At 36.6% G+C, this 16,187-nt stretch overlaps 1 pseudogene; it reads right to left on the bottom strand.

Moving 5' to 3' along the window:
- Positions 1 to 784: 784 nt before the first annotated feature.
- Positions 785 to 15,126, bottom strand: LOC125931354 (ER membrane protein complex subunit 3-like; annotated as a pseudogene).
- Positions 15,127 to 16,187: the final 1,061 nt, after the last annotated feature.

The following is a 16,187-nucleotide window of genomic DNA, read 5'->3' as shown; positions in this document are numbered from 1 at the left end:
TGTCTTTTCTTTCTTGATTACAGGAATCAATAGGAAAATTAGTATCAACCCTTGGTATAAAAACAGCACCCTGCCACTTCCTTGGGACAGTTGATCCAGATGGAATTATTCCTGGTCATCCCTTAACTATGTGTCTGCCAGTAATTGCCCTCTCTTATTCATAATAACTGGGAAATTGGTCATATAATTCAACTGAGAAGCAATATACAGTACAACACAACATTTTGCCAATGGATTTGATATATTCTGAACCCCAGATCATGAACTCACATGATTTAACCTGTCTTTGATGATCCCAAAGGCACCTGAGAATCTAGCGGTGTCTCAGAGTCACTGATTATTGCTAGACAATACTAGGAAATACAGCAGGTTTGGTAAGTCTATCCTGGATCTGGGTATTCACTTTGAAAATACTTTATTTGAATAAGACTTACAACATATTTGCTCTGCATGTCATTCTGCAAACACAAAATGAACAATACAGGGAGCTGCACTTTGTTCATCCATAGTTACTACATTTTTGATAATGAAAATGCATTATTTGTATAAATGAAGTTATAAAAACACTAACAAAAAATTAAAGGTAAAATTCAGGGTGTTTGTATCCAAAGAAAACAAGAGTTTACTGTGGTGAGAAATCAGCCAAACTGCCCATAATAGTGAGGAATAGTTAACATGTATAGCTCATGTATCCTCCTTTTTATTCTGAGAGGCTCCAGCTCACATGATAGCTACAGGGTTATGCAGCACTCCAAGTTTCTGACAAAGCTGATCCCTTTGGCCTTCAAAAATTAGAAGTCTGTAATTCCTTTCTGAATATGGCTTCAAAGTGGATGTCTTGGCCATGAGCTCCTCTTCGACATTATCTAGTGCCCACTGGTGATCCATAGATTCCCATTCCATCTTGAAAGCTTTGTTGGTGTCTGTGAACATGGCTATGGTGGCTCCACACTTCTGATCCTGCAACATTCACTAACCATTCAGTCAGTGGCATTATCCTGGCCCAGAATCAGAGTAAATACTCTGAGGCCTGAAGACATTGAGGAAGTACCAGGATGAATAACTCACCTAGGATGCATCTAATGTGAATGAATTCTTTGCTGTAGCATAGGCTTAAAGAGAGAAACAGCGGATCTTGTTTCTGATGAAGCCTGACGTGATATGTTGATCCATTTACAAATAAGAAACATACAAAGCAGATGGGGTGTGTATGTGTGTGTGTGAGTGTGTGTGTGTGTGTGTGTGTGTGTGTGTATAATATGGAATATTACTCAGCCATAAAAAACGAGATCTTATCATTGTGACAACACGGAGGGACCTAGGGGGTATAATGGTAATTGAAATAGCTCAGACAGAAAGAAGAATACCAGGGGCGCCTGGTTAAGAGTCCAACTTCGGCCCAGGTCATGACCTCACGGTCCATGAGTTTGAGCCCCGCGTTGGGCTCCGTGCTGACAGCTTGGAGCCTGGAGCCTGCTTTGGGTTCTGTGTCTCCCTCTCTCTCTGCCTCTCCTGAGCTCATGCTTGCACTCTGTCTCTGTCAAAAATAAAGAAACTTAAACAAAATTAAAAAAAGAAAGATGAATACCATATGATTTCAGTCATGTTGAGAATCTTAAAAATAAACAAAACAAAGGAACAAGCAAAAATCAGACTCAATATAGAGGAGAAACGGTGATTGCCAGAGGGGAAGTGGGTGGAGTAATGGGAAAAACAGTAATTGTTTTTCACAGAGATGGAAAACACAGCATAGGGAATATTGTCAATAATATTGTAATAATGTCATATGGTGGCTACACTTACCCTGGTGAACATTGAGTAATGCATAGAATTGTCAAATCAATATGTTGCACATATGAATGTAATATAACATTGTATGATAATTATACTTCAATTTAAAAATAAATAAATAAATAAATAAGAAATAAAGAATCATAGAGAGGGTATCTGTAACATTACATTTCATCATGTCTGTGAGCATTGTGGGATGAGTCAGAGAAGAAGTAAGGTACTACATTCCTTTTAGTTTTTTTTGAAAAATCAACTTCCAGTTTGTTGAAGAAATATTTTCTGACTGGTTAAGTGGGAAAACTAATCACTGTACTGTTATTTAGTTGTGCTGCCAAAAGTACGTTCAAGTTTTAAACCCAGATACCTATGAATGAGGACTTGGAAAGAGGGTCTTTGAAGATGCAATCAGGTAAAGTAAAATGAGGTCATTAGTGCAGGCCCTAATCCAATACAATTTATGGCATTATAAGGAACTGGAAATGCCATTGAAGACAAGAATATGTGGGCAGAACATGTGATGACAGAAGCAAAGTCTACAGTGACATTGCTGCAAGCAAGGAACATCAGAGATTGATGGTCACCGCCAGAAGCCAGGAAGAGGCACGGATTCTCCCTAGTGTACCAATGTGCAAGGCCCTACTGGCACCTTGATTTCAAGATTTTATTATCCAGAACTGTGAGAAACTCAATTTCTGTTATGTTAAGCTACTAGCTTGTATATTTTATTGCACATGGAAACTAATAGAGAACCTTAGTTTTGTTTCTTTTTTGGATTTGTTGCTTTGCTGTGATTAACAATAAGGCTGTATCTTATGACGGGAGCAGCAGTAGCAGTAGCATTTAGTGGTTACATGCACTTACTAAGAAGCTACACATCCTCAGTTCACATCTAAACCTTAAAACTTAGCAGCGCTATCAACAATAGCCAAATTATGGACAGGGCATAAATGTCCATCAGCTGATGAATGCATAAAGAAGATGTGGTTATATATACAATGGAATTCAACTTGCTAATGAGAAAGAATGAAATGATGCCATTTGCAGCAACATAGATAGAACTGGAAGGTATTATGCTTAGTGAAATAAGTCATAGAAGGACATATATTATATGTTTTCACTCATATGTGGAACTTGAGAAACTTAGCAGAAGACCATGGAGGAAGGAGGGGTAAAAATAGTTACAGAGAGGGAGGGAGGCAAACCATAAGAGACTCTTAAATACAGAAAACAAACTGAGGGTTGATGAGGGGCAGGTACGTGAGAGGGGAAAATGGGTAATGGGCATTGAGGAGGGCACTTTTTGGGATGAGCACCGGGTGTTGTGTGTGAGCAACGAATCACAGTAGTCTAACCCCGAAACCAGGAGTACACTGTACACACTGTATGTTAGCCAACTTGACGATAAATTATATTATAAAAAAAATAAAGTGAAAATATAACTTGCCAGCCCTGCCTGTGCTGTACCTCAGTTCCCAGATTTTGAAAGTTGGGCAAAAAAAAAAAAATGTAGTTGTTCCTCATAAATTGTTGTGAAGCTTAATGAGTAAGTATAGCTGTAGCACTAATGCCAGTTTTGGGCAAGGAAAAAGCAACAATAAATGTAAATCATGCTATCATTAATACCACATCAGAATGGACAATTAAAGTTTTGACTGCCGTTTTTATTATTGTGTGCATTTATGTTGTATGGCATGGATTGACCTTCATAATATAACATTCATGATAAAAAAATGTTTACAAGGCTGTAGGTAAGATATATGTATATTTTTTTTCAGAACTTCTAACATGGTCACACCATTTTCTCACTTTACATGCTGTAGGAAGCACTCATATAATCAGCAGATACTATGTTCAGTCACTTTTTTATCATCTGTGTTCAGTCTTAGAGTTCCCAGGCTCCACCAACCCAAAACAGTGTTTCAGTGTTTCTTGACTATGAAACATCTTCCCTTTGGGAATAGTTTTCTGGCTTTCATTCACAATGTTACTCATCTAGGCCTAAATATCCAGACCCTAATCTGGACCATCCTGGTAAGATAAGGCAGTGATTGTAGGAAGTGCCATTTTCTGTGTCTAGACAAACACCCAAAACCTTAGATCGGTTTAGAGATGCCTCCTAATCTGAACTTGAGCTGATTACTATTAAAAGTGCTGTGCATGTAAATATTTTCCTTTCCTTTTACTATTTTGGTTGCACAAGTAAGATACTTTAAATTAATGTTTTAATTCACCTGTGTTGGTTGCTCTGGGCCCTGGGCTAAAGAAGCCTGTGACTAAACTTCCTCCTGAATCCTGCTGTTGAAGCATCCCTCATCTAAAAGCTGTGGACTGAGTCCTGGGCCATCTCAGGCACTTGCCTCCCATTCCCTCCTCTGTGGGTTCCCTGCTTGACTAACTGGGAGGTTAAACCCATCAACCTGCTTATTTGAAGAGAAAAGAAAGAATCATGTTGTGAAAGTACTTTCGTCTTATGACCTTCACTAAACCCTGGGGAGTGGAGACATCCTAGGACTGAGGAATGTAAGGTTTATTTGAGAGACATAATTGTTCTTCCTTAGACATCTGTAGTGTCCCTGAAGCCACTCACTGGGACTGTTATGTCATAGATTCATAACTTAATGCTGTGGCTACTGTATTACCTAATTCCTTGCATTAGGAATATTCTATATTTGACCACATTCTTATTGGCATGGATGGGAATATTGATTTTTTTCTTGTTATTTTTTGCTTCTAAACCCAAGTGTTTTTATTACAAATAAAAATGGAAAAGATAGGGGAGGAAAAATCATTAGAACCCTTAATGTCTATTACTTACAGATAAACATTTTTCATTGCAAATTTTTTTTAGAAATTTTACTATGTAAATGTAATTATATTTGATGACAGTAATGAGGAAATATCCTTCTGACAGTTTTGTAAACGGCTTTTTATGGTGAGGAAAGCAGGCCCCATCTTCAGATGTTTGGGACTCAGCTAAGAATGTGGGTCCCCGTGAAGGGGGCTGAACTACCCTGGGTTGTTGGGAGACTAAGGGATCCAGATTCAAGTCACCTCTTTCCTGTTGTGGGGCTCAATGACCCACCTACCTCATAAGTCAAACCATTGGCATCAGTCTGGCCACAATGAGCATGGGTCCTGCTTGAAGGGTGTCCTGGAGCTGCTTTCCTCTAAAGGCAGGGATGCAGGAGTGAAGGCAAGTAAAAACTCTTGAGTCTCAGCCTCTCCCTCTGTAAAATGGGGGTGATAATACTTCACAAACAGGATCACTAAGAACAGTCAGTGATACACATGAGCAAGCCCATGGCCCTGTGGTTACTGCAGGATTGTGAATGTCTATATGAATTCAGGCCACTTCTTTTTCCTTTTCAACTTTGTTTTTAAGGTGTAGATGAGGACAGGAAGAGAAAAAGGCCCTGGTGGTCCCATGACATGTGGCCCTGGTGGTCCCAGGTCCATTATGACATGCATCTGTTATAATCACTACTTAATTGTATCAAGGTCATTGTCACTAACCTAGTGTCTGGCACATCAGGGAAATATAGTTACACCAGGAAAACATACTGATAGCTGGATTTATCGCCCCTTGTGCAGCTCTTCATGCTGATAGCCAAACTCATATCAGGTGCCTGATGGAGGCTGATTCTGAGGATCTGTGTCCTGATGGCTGCTGAAGCTTCTACTCCAGATTCAAGGGCAACAGTCCTCAGGAGAACCCAACCCTTCACATACCTGGTAGGATATGAATCCTAGCTCAAGTGAGTTCATAGATATGAATAAAAGTATGCTCTGGAACAGCTCCTTTGAGTTTCACTAACTAGCCTAAAAGTAGAGAAGCTACCTTGATCTCCTCATGGGAAAAGAGGTTTAGCGGTTGGAATATCATTCCTCAGCAGCTACATGGTTTGTAGTAGCCCTTAAGGCTCATCTTAGAGAAGTCTGCCATTGTCTAAAAGCAATGAATGGCTTCCCCCTGCAAGAAATATTCAACAGGACTCTGAGTGTAAAGAAAAGACCAAAAGTGATGGTATGAAAGTAGGAATCACAAAGCAGTCAAAATAAATATTTTATAAAATAATTAGTTAAGGAAGTAACAAAATAAAAGGATGCAAAATATCACACCATATACCTAAAATGTGGGGAGGAAAAGATTAAGAGTGGGGTAAAGCTAAAATGACCATCAATTTAATATATACTTTATGTAGAAGAGGTTATATACAAACCTAATAGTGACCACAAATCAAAACCACTATTATATATGCAAAGAATGAAAAGAAAAAAATCCAAATATATCACTAAAGAAAACCAGCAAACCCTGAAACAGAGAAAGAGAATAAAGGATCAGAGAAAGAGCAGAAACAACCACAACACAGGTGATCAAATGGCAATAAATATATAACTATCAATAATTACTTTGAATGTAAATGGAATAAATGCTCCAATAAAAAACATAAAGTGAAAGAATGGATTAAAAAAACAAGACTTATCTATATGCTGCCTATAGGAGACTAATTTTAGACCTAGAAACATCTAAAGATTGAAATTTATCATACAAATGGATGTCAAAAGAAATGCTGAATAGCAATACTTATATTAGACAAAAGAGATTTTAAAACAAAGACTATAACAAGAGACAAAGAAGGACATGGTATGATAAAAAAGAGGACAACCCAACAAGAGAATATAACAATTGTAAATATTTATGCATTGAACATGGAGCACCCAAATACATAAAACAGTTAATAATATACATAAAGTAACTAATCCATAGTAATATAATAATAATAGGGGACTTTAACATTCCACTTACAACAATGGACAAATCATCCAAACAGAATATCAAAAAGGAAACCATGGCTTTGAGTGACACACTGGACCAGATGGATTTATTTAGAACATTCCATCCTAAAACAGCAGAATACACATTCTTTTCAAGTGCACAAGGAACATTCTCCAGAATAGATTACATGTTAGGCCACAAAACACGTCTCAACAATTTTAAAAAGATCCAAGTTATATAGGACATGGATATTTTCTGCCACAATGCTATGAAACTAGAAATCAACCATATGAAAAAATCTGGAAAGAACACAAACACATGGAGGTTAAATAACATGCTACTAAACAATGAATGGGTCAACCAGGAAATCAAAGAAGAAATCCAAAAGTACATGGAAACAAATGAAAATACAATAGTCCAAAACATTTAGGATGCAGCAAAAGTGGTTCTAAAAAGATAGTTTATCACAATACTTTGCCCACCTCAAAAAGCAGGAAAAATCTCAAATAAACAACCTAACTTTACACCTTAAGGAGCTAGAAAGAGAACAACAAAGCCCAAAACAGCAGAAGGAAAGGAAGGAAATAATAAAGATTAGAGCATAAATAAATGATATAGAAACAAACAAACAAACCAAACAGAACAGATCAATAAAATCAGGAGTTGGTTCTTTGAAAAATCAACATTAATAAACCTCTAGTCAGACTCATTAAGAAACAAAGAGAAATATCTCAAATAAATAAAATTACATGCAAAAGAGGAGAAATAACAACCTAGACCATGGAAATACACAGAATTAAACAGAATATTATAAAAACTTATATGCCAACAAACTGGACAACCTAGAGGAAATGGATAAATTCCTAGAAACATATAACCGACCAAAACTAAAGCAGGAAAAAATAGAAATTTGAATAGACAAATTACAGGCAGAGAGATTGAATCAATATTCAAAAACTTTCCAACGAACGAAAGTCCAGGACCAGAAAGCTTTAGAGGCAAATTCTAGCAAACATTCAAAGAAGAGTTAATACCTATTCTTCTCAAACTATTTCAAAAAAATAGAAAAGGAAGGAAAACTTCCATTTTCATTATATGAGGCCAGCATTACAAAACAAGATACCAAAACGAGATAAAGACACCACAAAGAAAGAGAACTACAGGCCAGTATCTTTGATGTACATAGATGCAAAAATCCTCAATGAAATACTAGCAAACCAAAGTCAACAATATATTTTAAAAAATCTTTCACCACAATCAAGTGGGATTTATTCCTGGTATGTCAGGGTGGCTCAATATTCACAAATCAATCAACGTTATACATCACATCATTAAGAAAAAGGATGAAACCCATATGATCATTTCAATAGATGCAAAGTACAACATTTGACAAAACATGTGACAAAGTACATCAACTCATTATAAAAGCCCTCAACAAAGTAGGTTTAAAGGAATGTACCTCAACATAAAAAAGGCCATTTATGAAAAACCCACAGCCATCATCATACTCACTGGGGAAAAACTGAGAGCTTTCCCCATAAGGTTAGGAGCAAGACAAGAATGCCCACTCTCACCATAAGAAACAATTGTTGGAGAGGATGTGGGGAAAAGGGAACCCTCCTCCACTGTTGAGAATGCAAACTGATGCAGCTACTGTGTAAAACAGTATGGAGTTTCCTCAAACAGTTAAAAATAGGACTACTGTATGATCCAGTAATTGCATTTCTGTATATCTATCTCCAAAATACAAAACACTAATTCAAAGTGATACATGCACCCCTATGTTTATAGAGGCATTATTTACAATAGCCAAATTATTGAAGCAGTCCAAGTGTCCATTGATAGGTGAATGGATAAAGAAGATGTGGTATATATACACAATGGAATATTATTCAGCCATGAAAAGAATGAAAAATGGATGGAGCTAGTGACTACAATGCTAAGTGAAATGTCAGACAGAGAAAGAAAAATACTATATGATTTCACTCATATTTGGCATTTAAGAAACAAAACAAATGAGCAGAGAGAGAGAAACCAAGAAACTTAACTATAGACAACAAACTGATGTTTACCAGAGGGAAAGTGGGAGGGGAAATGGGTGAAATAGGTGATGGGGATTGAGGAGTACACTTGTTGTGATGAGCACTGGGTGACGTATGGAATTGTTGAATTATGATACACCTGAAACTAATATAACACTGTATGTTAATTAAATAAATTAAATAAAATTAAACTTTTAAAACAGGAATGACGTACTGATTATGTTTGAACCTTGAAAATGTTAAGCCAAGAGAAAGAAGCTGAATGTTGAAAAGATGGCATATTGTATGATTACATTTATATGAAATGCCTAGAGAATTCCATCAATATGCCCAATATACCCAAGGAATTCCACCCTTTCCATCCAGACTTCTAGAAAGCTCAGTCTAATGTGTTTAGGTCACAGCCCCTCCTTCCCACTTTCCTTCCTTGAGATGTTCAAGCTGCAGTTCAGATTTTTATCACAAGGTGGCACCAAAGCACCATTATCATCAAATATTTCCTTGGTGTCTGCAAGTAGTAATACTAAACACAATAATCTCCCCAAACTCCAGGCTTTGAACGTACACAATATGATTCTACTTCTGTCTGAAATAAACTGGTAGGTGTAAGATAAAATTCTGAAAGCATATATTTCAGGGCCTGGCTACGTTGAAAAGCTTGATGGCAGTGATGTGATTTGCCCCACTGTGGCAGGTATTCCAGTGGTGGTGCAGTAAGAAGAAGGGGTAGGTGATGAAAGAGAATGGGGCATAAGATTGGGGTCTGGGCAGCCGTCTCTTGTGTCATGGGCAGAGGATGAAAGACAGAGAGCGGGAAGAAGGTATTGCAGCCTATACAAGGGTGGGGTAATAGAGGGTGAACATGCCATTCTCTGGTAAGGACCCTCTGTACAGTCCACACTGTACCTCAGCAGAAAGTGATGAAGAAAGAAGGAAATCAATGAACACCATGTAGTCTGGGGTCAACATCAAATGGATCTGCTAATATATTTATGAATTTTCCTTGTAAAACTGGTATCACAGTATATAAACTCTTTCATATTTTTATAGTCTTTGCAAAATGTACTCTTCACTAAAAGAGAGGTACAGAAATGGAAATAAGTGTGATGTTACTTAGTGTTGAGATCCAGGATGGCAACTCTGAGAGTCTCAGCAAAGGAGACTCTGCAAGGGGAGGGAGGATGGAGGTTGGGAGCTTAACTTCATGGAATCAGAGCTCTTTGGAATTTCACTCAACTCAAACAATCCTTCTGTATCCATCACTTTTCTGATACTAAAAAAACACCCACATTTTATGGGATATCTAATCCTGATATTGGAGGTCTAGCTCTGGTCTGAACTGACAGTAAGCTATAACTGTAAGCGTGTTTTGGAGGTGGTAGAGTTGGAGGGGACAAAGAAAGACACACAGTCAATTAAAAAAATTAAAACGAACACAGTATTGTTTAATTTGTAGAGTCAACAGTTGTTTGTTCTTGATTACAGCATTCAACAGGGAAATTACATTCACCTCTTGGTACATAAATGGCATCTGCCACTCCCTTGGGACAGTTGATCCAAAAGGCATTATTCCTGGGAAAGCCTTAACTATATGTTTGCCAGTTTTCTCTCTCTCCCTTCTCACTTAGATAGAAACTCTCTTACAAGAAATAAAGTCATATATTCAACCAAGTAGATATATACAGTACAGCACCACTGACTTGTCAATGGATTTGATATATTCTGAACTCCAGATGAAGATCTCACATTATTGAATGTGTCTTTGATGATTCCCAAAGCACTTGAAATGTGGCATGTCTCAGGGTCACTGATTTTCACTGAACATTGTTAAACAATATAGCTTTACTAAGTCTGTGCTGGCTTGGGGTATTTACTCTGAAAAGAACCTATTTGAAAAAGGTTTTGACACATTTGCTTTGTATGTCATTCTGTAGGCTCAAAATGAACAACATAGGGAGCTTCAATTTGTTCATCCATAACTGCTACATTTTCAGCAATGAAATGCATCATTTGTCTAAAGAAAGAATTAAAAACACTAACAAAAAATTAAAGGTTACATGCAGTGTGTTTTGATCCCAAGGAAAGAAAAGAGTTTTTTGTGTTTAGAAGGCAGGCTGACAGTACATAATAATTAGGTATACTTGGCAAGGCTTTTTCCACCAATGGAGTTTTTGCTAAGTTTTGTATATTTTCCCCAGCTTTGGTTTTCCCTTTTCTCTTATTTTCACTACTGGACTCACCAGTCTTCATCCATGAGCTCATCTTTGATATCATTTAGTACCCACTAGTGATGTGTCAGCTCTGAAACTTCCTACTCTGTCTTGAAACCTGTGTTGGTGCCTGGGCATGGCCATGGTGGCTCCAGATATCTGTTCCTGCATCATTTGTGATTGGTCAGCAGCATTATCTTGACCCAGAATAAGAGTAAATGCTCTGAAACCCAAAGATACTGAGGAAGTAACAGGATGGAGAACTCACCCAGGGTGCCTCTAATGTAAGTGGTTGAATTCCTTCTTGTCACATAGTCTTAAAAGACAGTTTCTGGGGAAATAGTACCTTGCTTGCGACAAAGCCTGAAAATATCATATTGATCCATTTACCAATAAGATTCATAGTGAGTATATGTGGTATATACATAAAATGTAATATTACTCAGCCATAACAAAGGTGAGATCTTGCTATTTGTGAGAACACGAATGGACCTAAAGGGAGTTGTGTTTAAGGGAAATAAGTCAGACAAAGATAAATACCACATGATTTCAATTATATGAATTATATGTCAAAACTAGAAGAACAAATTAACAAGCAAAGAAACAATAACAACAAAAAGTAGACTCTTAAGTACCAAGTATAAACCGGTGGTTGCCAGAGGCGGTGGGGTAGGTGAGAGGATAGGTGAAATACATAAAAGGAATTAAGAGTTACCAACTTCCAGTTAAAAAATGAATAAGTCATGGAGAAGAAAAGAACAGCATAAAGAATATAATCAACAATGTTGTAATAATGTGGTATGGTGAGTATATTTACCAGGGTGAGCATTGTGTCATGTATAGAATTGTCTAATCAATATGTTGTAAAACTGAAACTAATATAACATTCTATGTCAAATATACTTAAATAAAACAAATAAATAAAATTAATTAATAAAAGAATCATAAGAAGGACCTTTCCTACATTGTCTTTCATCATGTCTGTGAGCATAATGGGATGAGTCAGAGGAGAATAGGTACTCTTAGTTTGTTTTTTTTTTTTTTTAATCCCATCCTCTGGTTATTGAAATAATATTTTCTGCCTAGTTAGATGGGAAAAATCATTGTATCTGCTATATGATTGTATTTGCTCACAAAAGTTGCTGAGGTTCTAAAGCCTATGAATAAGACCCTATTTGGAAATAGTGTCCTTGCAAAATGCATCAGGTTAACGTGAGTTCATTCGGTCAGGCCCAATCCAACATGACTTATGGCATTATAAGAAGGTGAAAATGCCATTGAAGAACAAGAATGGGACACACAGGGAAAACATGCAATAACAGAGGTAGAGGTTGGAATATTATTGCCGGAAGCAATGAACATCAAGGATTAATGTTCACCACAAGAGGCCAGAAAGAGGCAAGGAGGATTGTCTCTAGTGTCTCAATGTGCAAGACCCCACTGACACTGAATTTCAGACTTTCAGCTTCCAGAACTGCAAGAAAGTCAATTTCTGTTGTTTTAAGTCACCAGTCTGTATACTTTATTACAGAAGTTCATATAAACTAATACAGTACGTTAGTTTTGTTTCTTTATTTCTGGATTTGTTGCCTTGGTGTGATTAAAATAAGGTGGTATCTTATGATATGAGCAGCAATATCATACACTGATTAGACATATTTACTCAGGAGCCACACAGTCTGTTTTTGAATTTATGTCTTGAATCTTACTAGGCCTGCTCTTACTGTGCTTCAGTTCCTTGATATTTAAAGTCAGGCAACAATAGCTCCTCCTGATAGATTGTAGTAAGAATTAATGAGTAAGTATAGGTTTAGCATTTACAGCAGTATTGGACAGGGGACAGCAACAATGAATATTAATCATATTACTAATATCATTTCAGAATGGACCATTAAAGTTTCAACTGCCATTTTTATTATGTGCATTCACATTGTATGGCATTCATTGACTTTCATAATATAATATTTATCATAAAAATCAGTTTACAAAACTGTAGGTAGAATATTATCTCATTTCTTTTCTTAAATATAGTTATATTTGCATAGTAAAATCTCTGAAAAAATATATATATGCAAATGGAAACAGTGCTTATCCCTGAGTAATAAACTTTTAAGGGTTTCCAATGATTTATTTTTCCTCATGTCCTGTATTTTACATTTTTATTTACAACAAAAGCACTTGGGTTTAGAAGCGAAAAAATAAGACAAAAATAAATATCCTCAGCCATTCCCATTAGAAAGTGAGTCTGCATCAGATGTAGAAAATCTCTAAAGCAAGTGTATAGTGTAATAAGGTGTCATAAAATTAATTTTTGAATCTACCACATGACAGTCTTAATTAGGTGGCTTCGGGGACACAACAGATGCCTAGGGGAAAGGCAAGCATGTCTTTCAAATAAACCCTTACATTTCACAGTCCTATGATGTTTCCACTTCCCAGGATTTAGTGAAGGTCATGAGAGAAAATTACTATCAAAATGCTTCTTTCTGTTGACTACAAATAAAAGTCCCTTGAACTAAAAGCAGGCTCAAAGGTTTAAACTTCCAGTTAGCCAATCAGGGAACCCCCAGGGGAGGGAAACGGGGAGGCTGCATGATGGCCCAGCTTCCAGAGGGGAGATGCTTCAACATAGAGATTCAGGGAGAAGTCTAAACAAAAGCTCCTTTAGCCCAGGGTGCAGGTAAGCAAACACACATAGATTGAAACATCTCTGAAGTACCTTCATTGTGTAACTAAAATAGTAAACATAAATTAAAATATTAATGTGCCCAGCAGTTGTAATACAAATCAGCTCAAAACCAAAATGGTATGCATCCCTAAACCAAACTAAGGATTTGGGTGTTAGTCTGGATACAGGAAAATTAACTCCCTACAATCACTGTCCAACCTCACCAGGATATTCCAGAGTAGTTACACATGTACAGTTCTAGGTAAGTAACAGTGTGAATGAAAGCCAGAAAATTAGGCCTGAACAAATGAAGATGTTTCAGGTTCAGGAAACATTGAGACACAATTTGGGGCTAGCTGGAGCTTGGGAACTCTAAGTGTGAACACAGCTGATTTAAGTGAGTGAACATAGTATGTGCTCATTCTGTAAGTGTTCCCTACAGCATGTAAAGTGAGAAAATGGGTGTGTCCATGTTAGAAGCTCTGAAAGAGAACACATGTGTCAAGGAGGCAGAAATGGAGATCACTGTTTTGAGATGTGAATTTTTTTTTTATATTTCTTCCTTCCTCCTTTTCGATTAAATAGCCAGGCATCTATAAATAATACTTGTAATAAAACAATGCAATATTTCATTCACTGAAGGAGAAATGATAAAGATTTCAAGAGCAAAATCCCCAATTATTGGAACTGGTTACATCTGGGACATCATAGAAGAAGGCAAAGTGAGTGTCTCTTCTCTATGTAATGTTTACTTATGAATATTAAGGCAGAAAAGTCTGATATACTTTTTTTTCTATAACTATCTTAAATCTGTAATATTTCAAAACAACCATGGTTTCAATTCTTATTTTGAAAAATCATCTATAGTAATTTAGAGAAAGTGAAAACTATAGTTAATTCCAGGTAAAAATAAATAAATTGCAACCCCACCACTCATTAATTTTTTTAAAGTATCATATTTGTGCATTTCCTGCCTTTATTAGTTTGCTAGGGCTTTCATAACAAAACATAGATTACTGGCTAACTTAAACCATAGAAAGAAATGTTCTCAAAATTGTGAAAGCTAAAAGTCCAACGTCAAAGTGTCAGCAAATTTGTTTTCTTCTGAGGCTTTTCTTCTTGGCTTGTAGATGGCTGCCTACTCACTGTATCCTCACATAGCTACCACTAAATCTGTCTCTCTGTGACCTATTCTCCTTTTTATAAAGACACCATTTATATTGGTTTAGGGCCCACCTATACAATTTCATTTTATCTTAATTTCCCTTTGAATGTCTTGTCTCCAAAAATAATCACATTTTACGGTACTGGGTGTTAGGATTTCAATGCATGAATTTTGTGTGGACACAATTCAGTCCATTACATACCCATAATATTTTCCGTGTATGCAAATGTAATGCATATACATTACATGTATGTCTCATATATCTGAAGACTCAAAATTTGCTAAAAATTATGAAACCAGTAATTAAATGTGCCCAATTTTCTCCCACTCTAACCATTGGGATATGCAGTCTTTCTCTGTAAGGCCTGAGGCCAGCACAGGGGAAGTCACTACCCACAGACCTGTAGGTAAGGACCAATCCAGTATTTGAGATTCATGTCTCCATTTTTCAGTCTGTTGTACAGCAGACCCATCTTCACACTCTGTTATTCTGTATGGTCTCCTTTCTGGCAGTCAATGGGAGACTGCTATTGCAATTTCAAAATGGAAATTAAAAAAGAAGATCAGAAATAAAATCAAATAGCTATAATATCTGATAAGAGGTTTATACCCAAAATATATATACAAATGCATGCAACTCAATAGCAAAAAGGAAAAAAAAAACAAACAAACAATGCAATCTACAAATGGACATTAGGTCTGAATAGGCAGTATTCCAAGGAGACATAGAGATGGTCAACAATACATAAAAATATGCTCACATCACTAATCATCAGGGAAATGCAAAACAAAACCACAACGAGATTTATCTCTCCCATGTTTAGAATGGCTATCATGAAAACAAAAGCAGATAACAAGTGTTGAAGAATATGAGGAAAATGGCACCCTTGTGTCCTGTTACTAGAAATGGAAACTGGTGTAGCCACTATAAAATACCATTATAGAAGTTCATAAAAAAAAATAGAACTACCATATGATCCAGCAATTCTACTTTTGGGTACTTATCTGATGGAAACAAAAACACTAACTTGAAAAGATATATGCACCTTCCATGTTAATTGCAGCATTATTAACAATAACCATGATATAGAAACAACCTAAGTGCCAATAGACGAGAATGGATTAAAAAAATGTGCTTTATATATATGCAAAAGAGTATTATTCAGCCATAAAAAAAGAATAAAATCTTGCCATTTGTGGCAACATGGATGGACTTCCAGCCTAGTGTGTTAAATGAGGTAAGTCAGGCAACCACAAATACCATATGACCTCACTTAGGTACAGAATCTAAACAAACTAAAAACCTGAGCACATAGATATAGAGGAGACATTGCTGGTTTTCTGAAGCCATGGCTGAGTGGTGGGCAAAATGGGTGAGGTGGGTCAAAGGGTACAAACTTCTATTCATACAATAAACAACCCATGAGGACGTCATGTACAGCATGGTGATATAATTAATAATATTTGTATTGCATATTTGAAAGTTGCCAAAAGACTAGATCTAAAAAGTCCTCATCACACACACAAAAATCTA

Source organism: Panthera uncia, chromosome X, assembly GCF_023721935.1.
Source record: "Panthera uncia isolate 11264 chromosome X, Puncia_PCG_1.0, whole genome shotgun sequence".
Lineage (NCBI taxonomy): Eukaryota > Metazoa > Chordata > Mammalia > Carnivora > Felidae > Panthera > Panthera uncia.
This window is presented reverse-complemented; position numbering and strand designations above follow the sequence as displayed.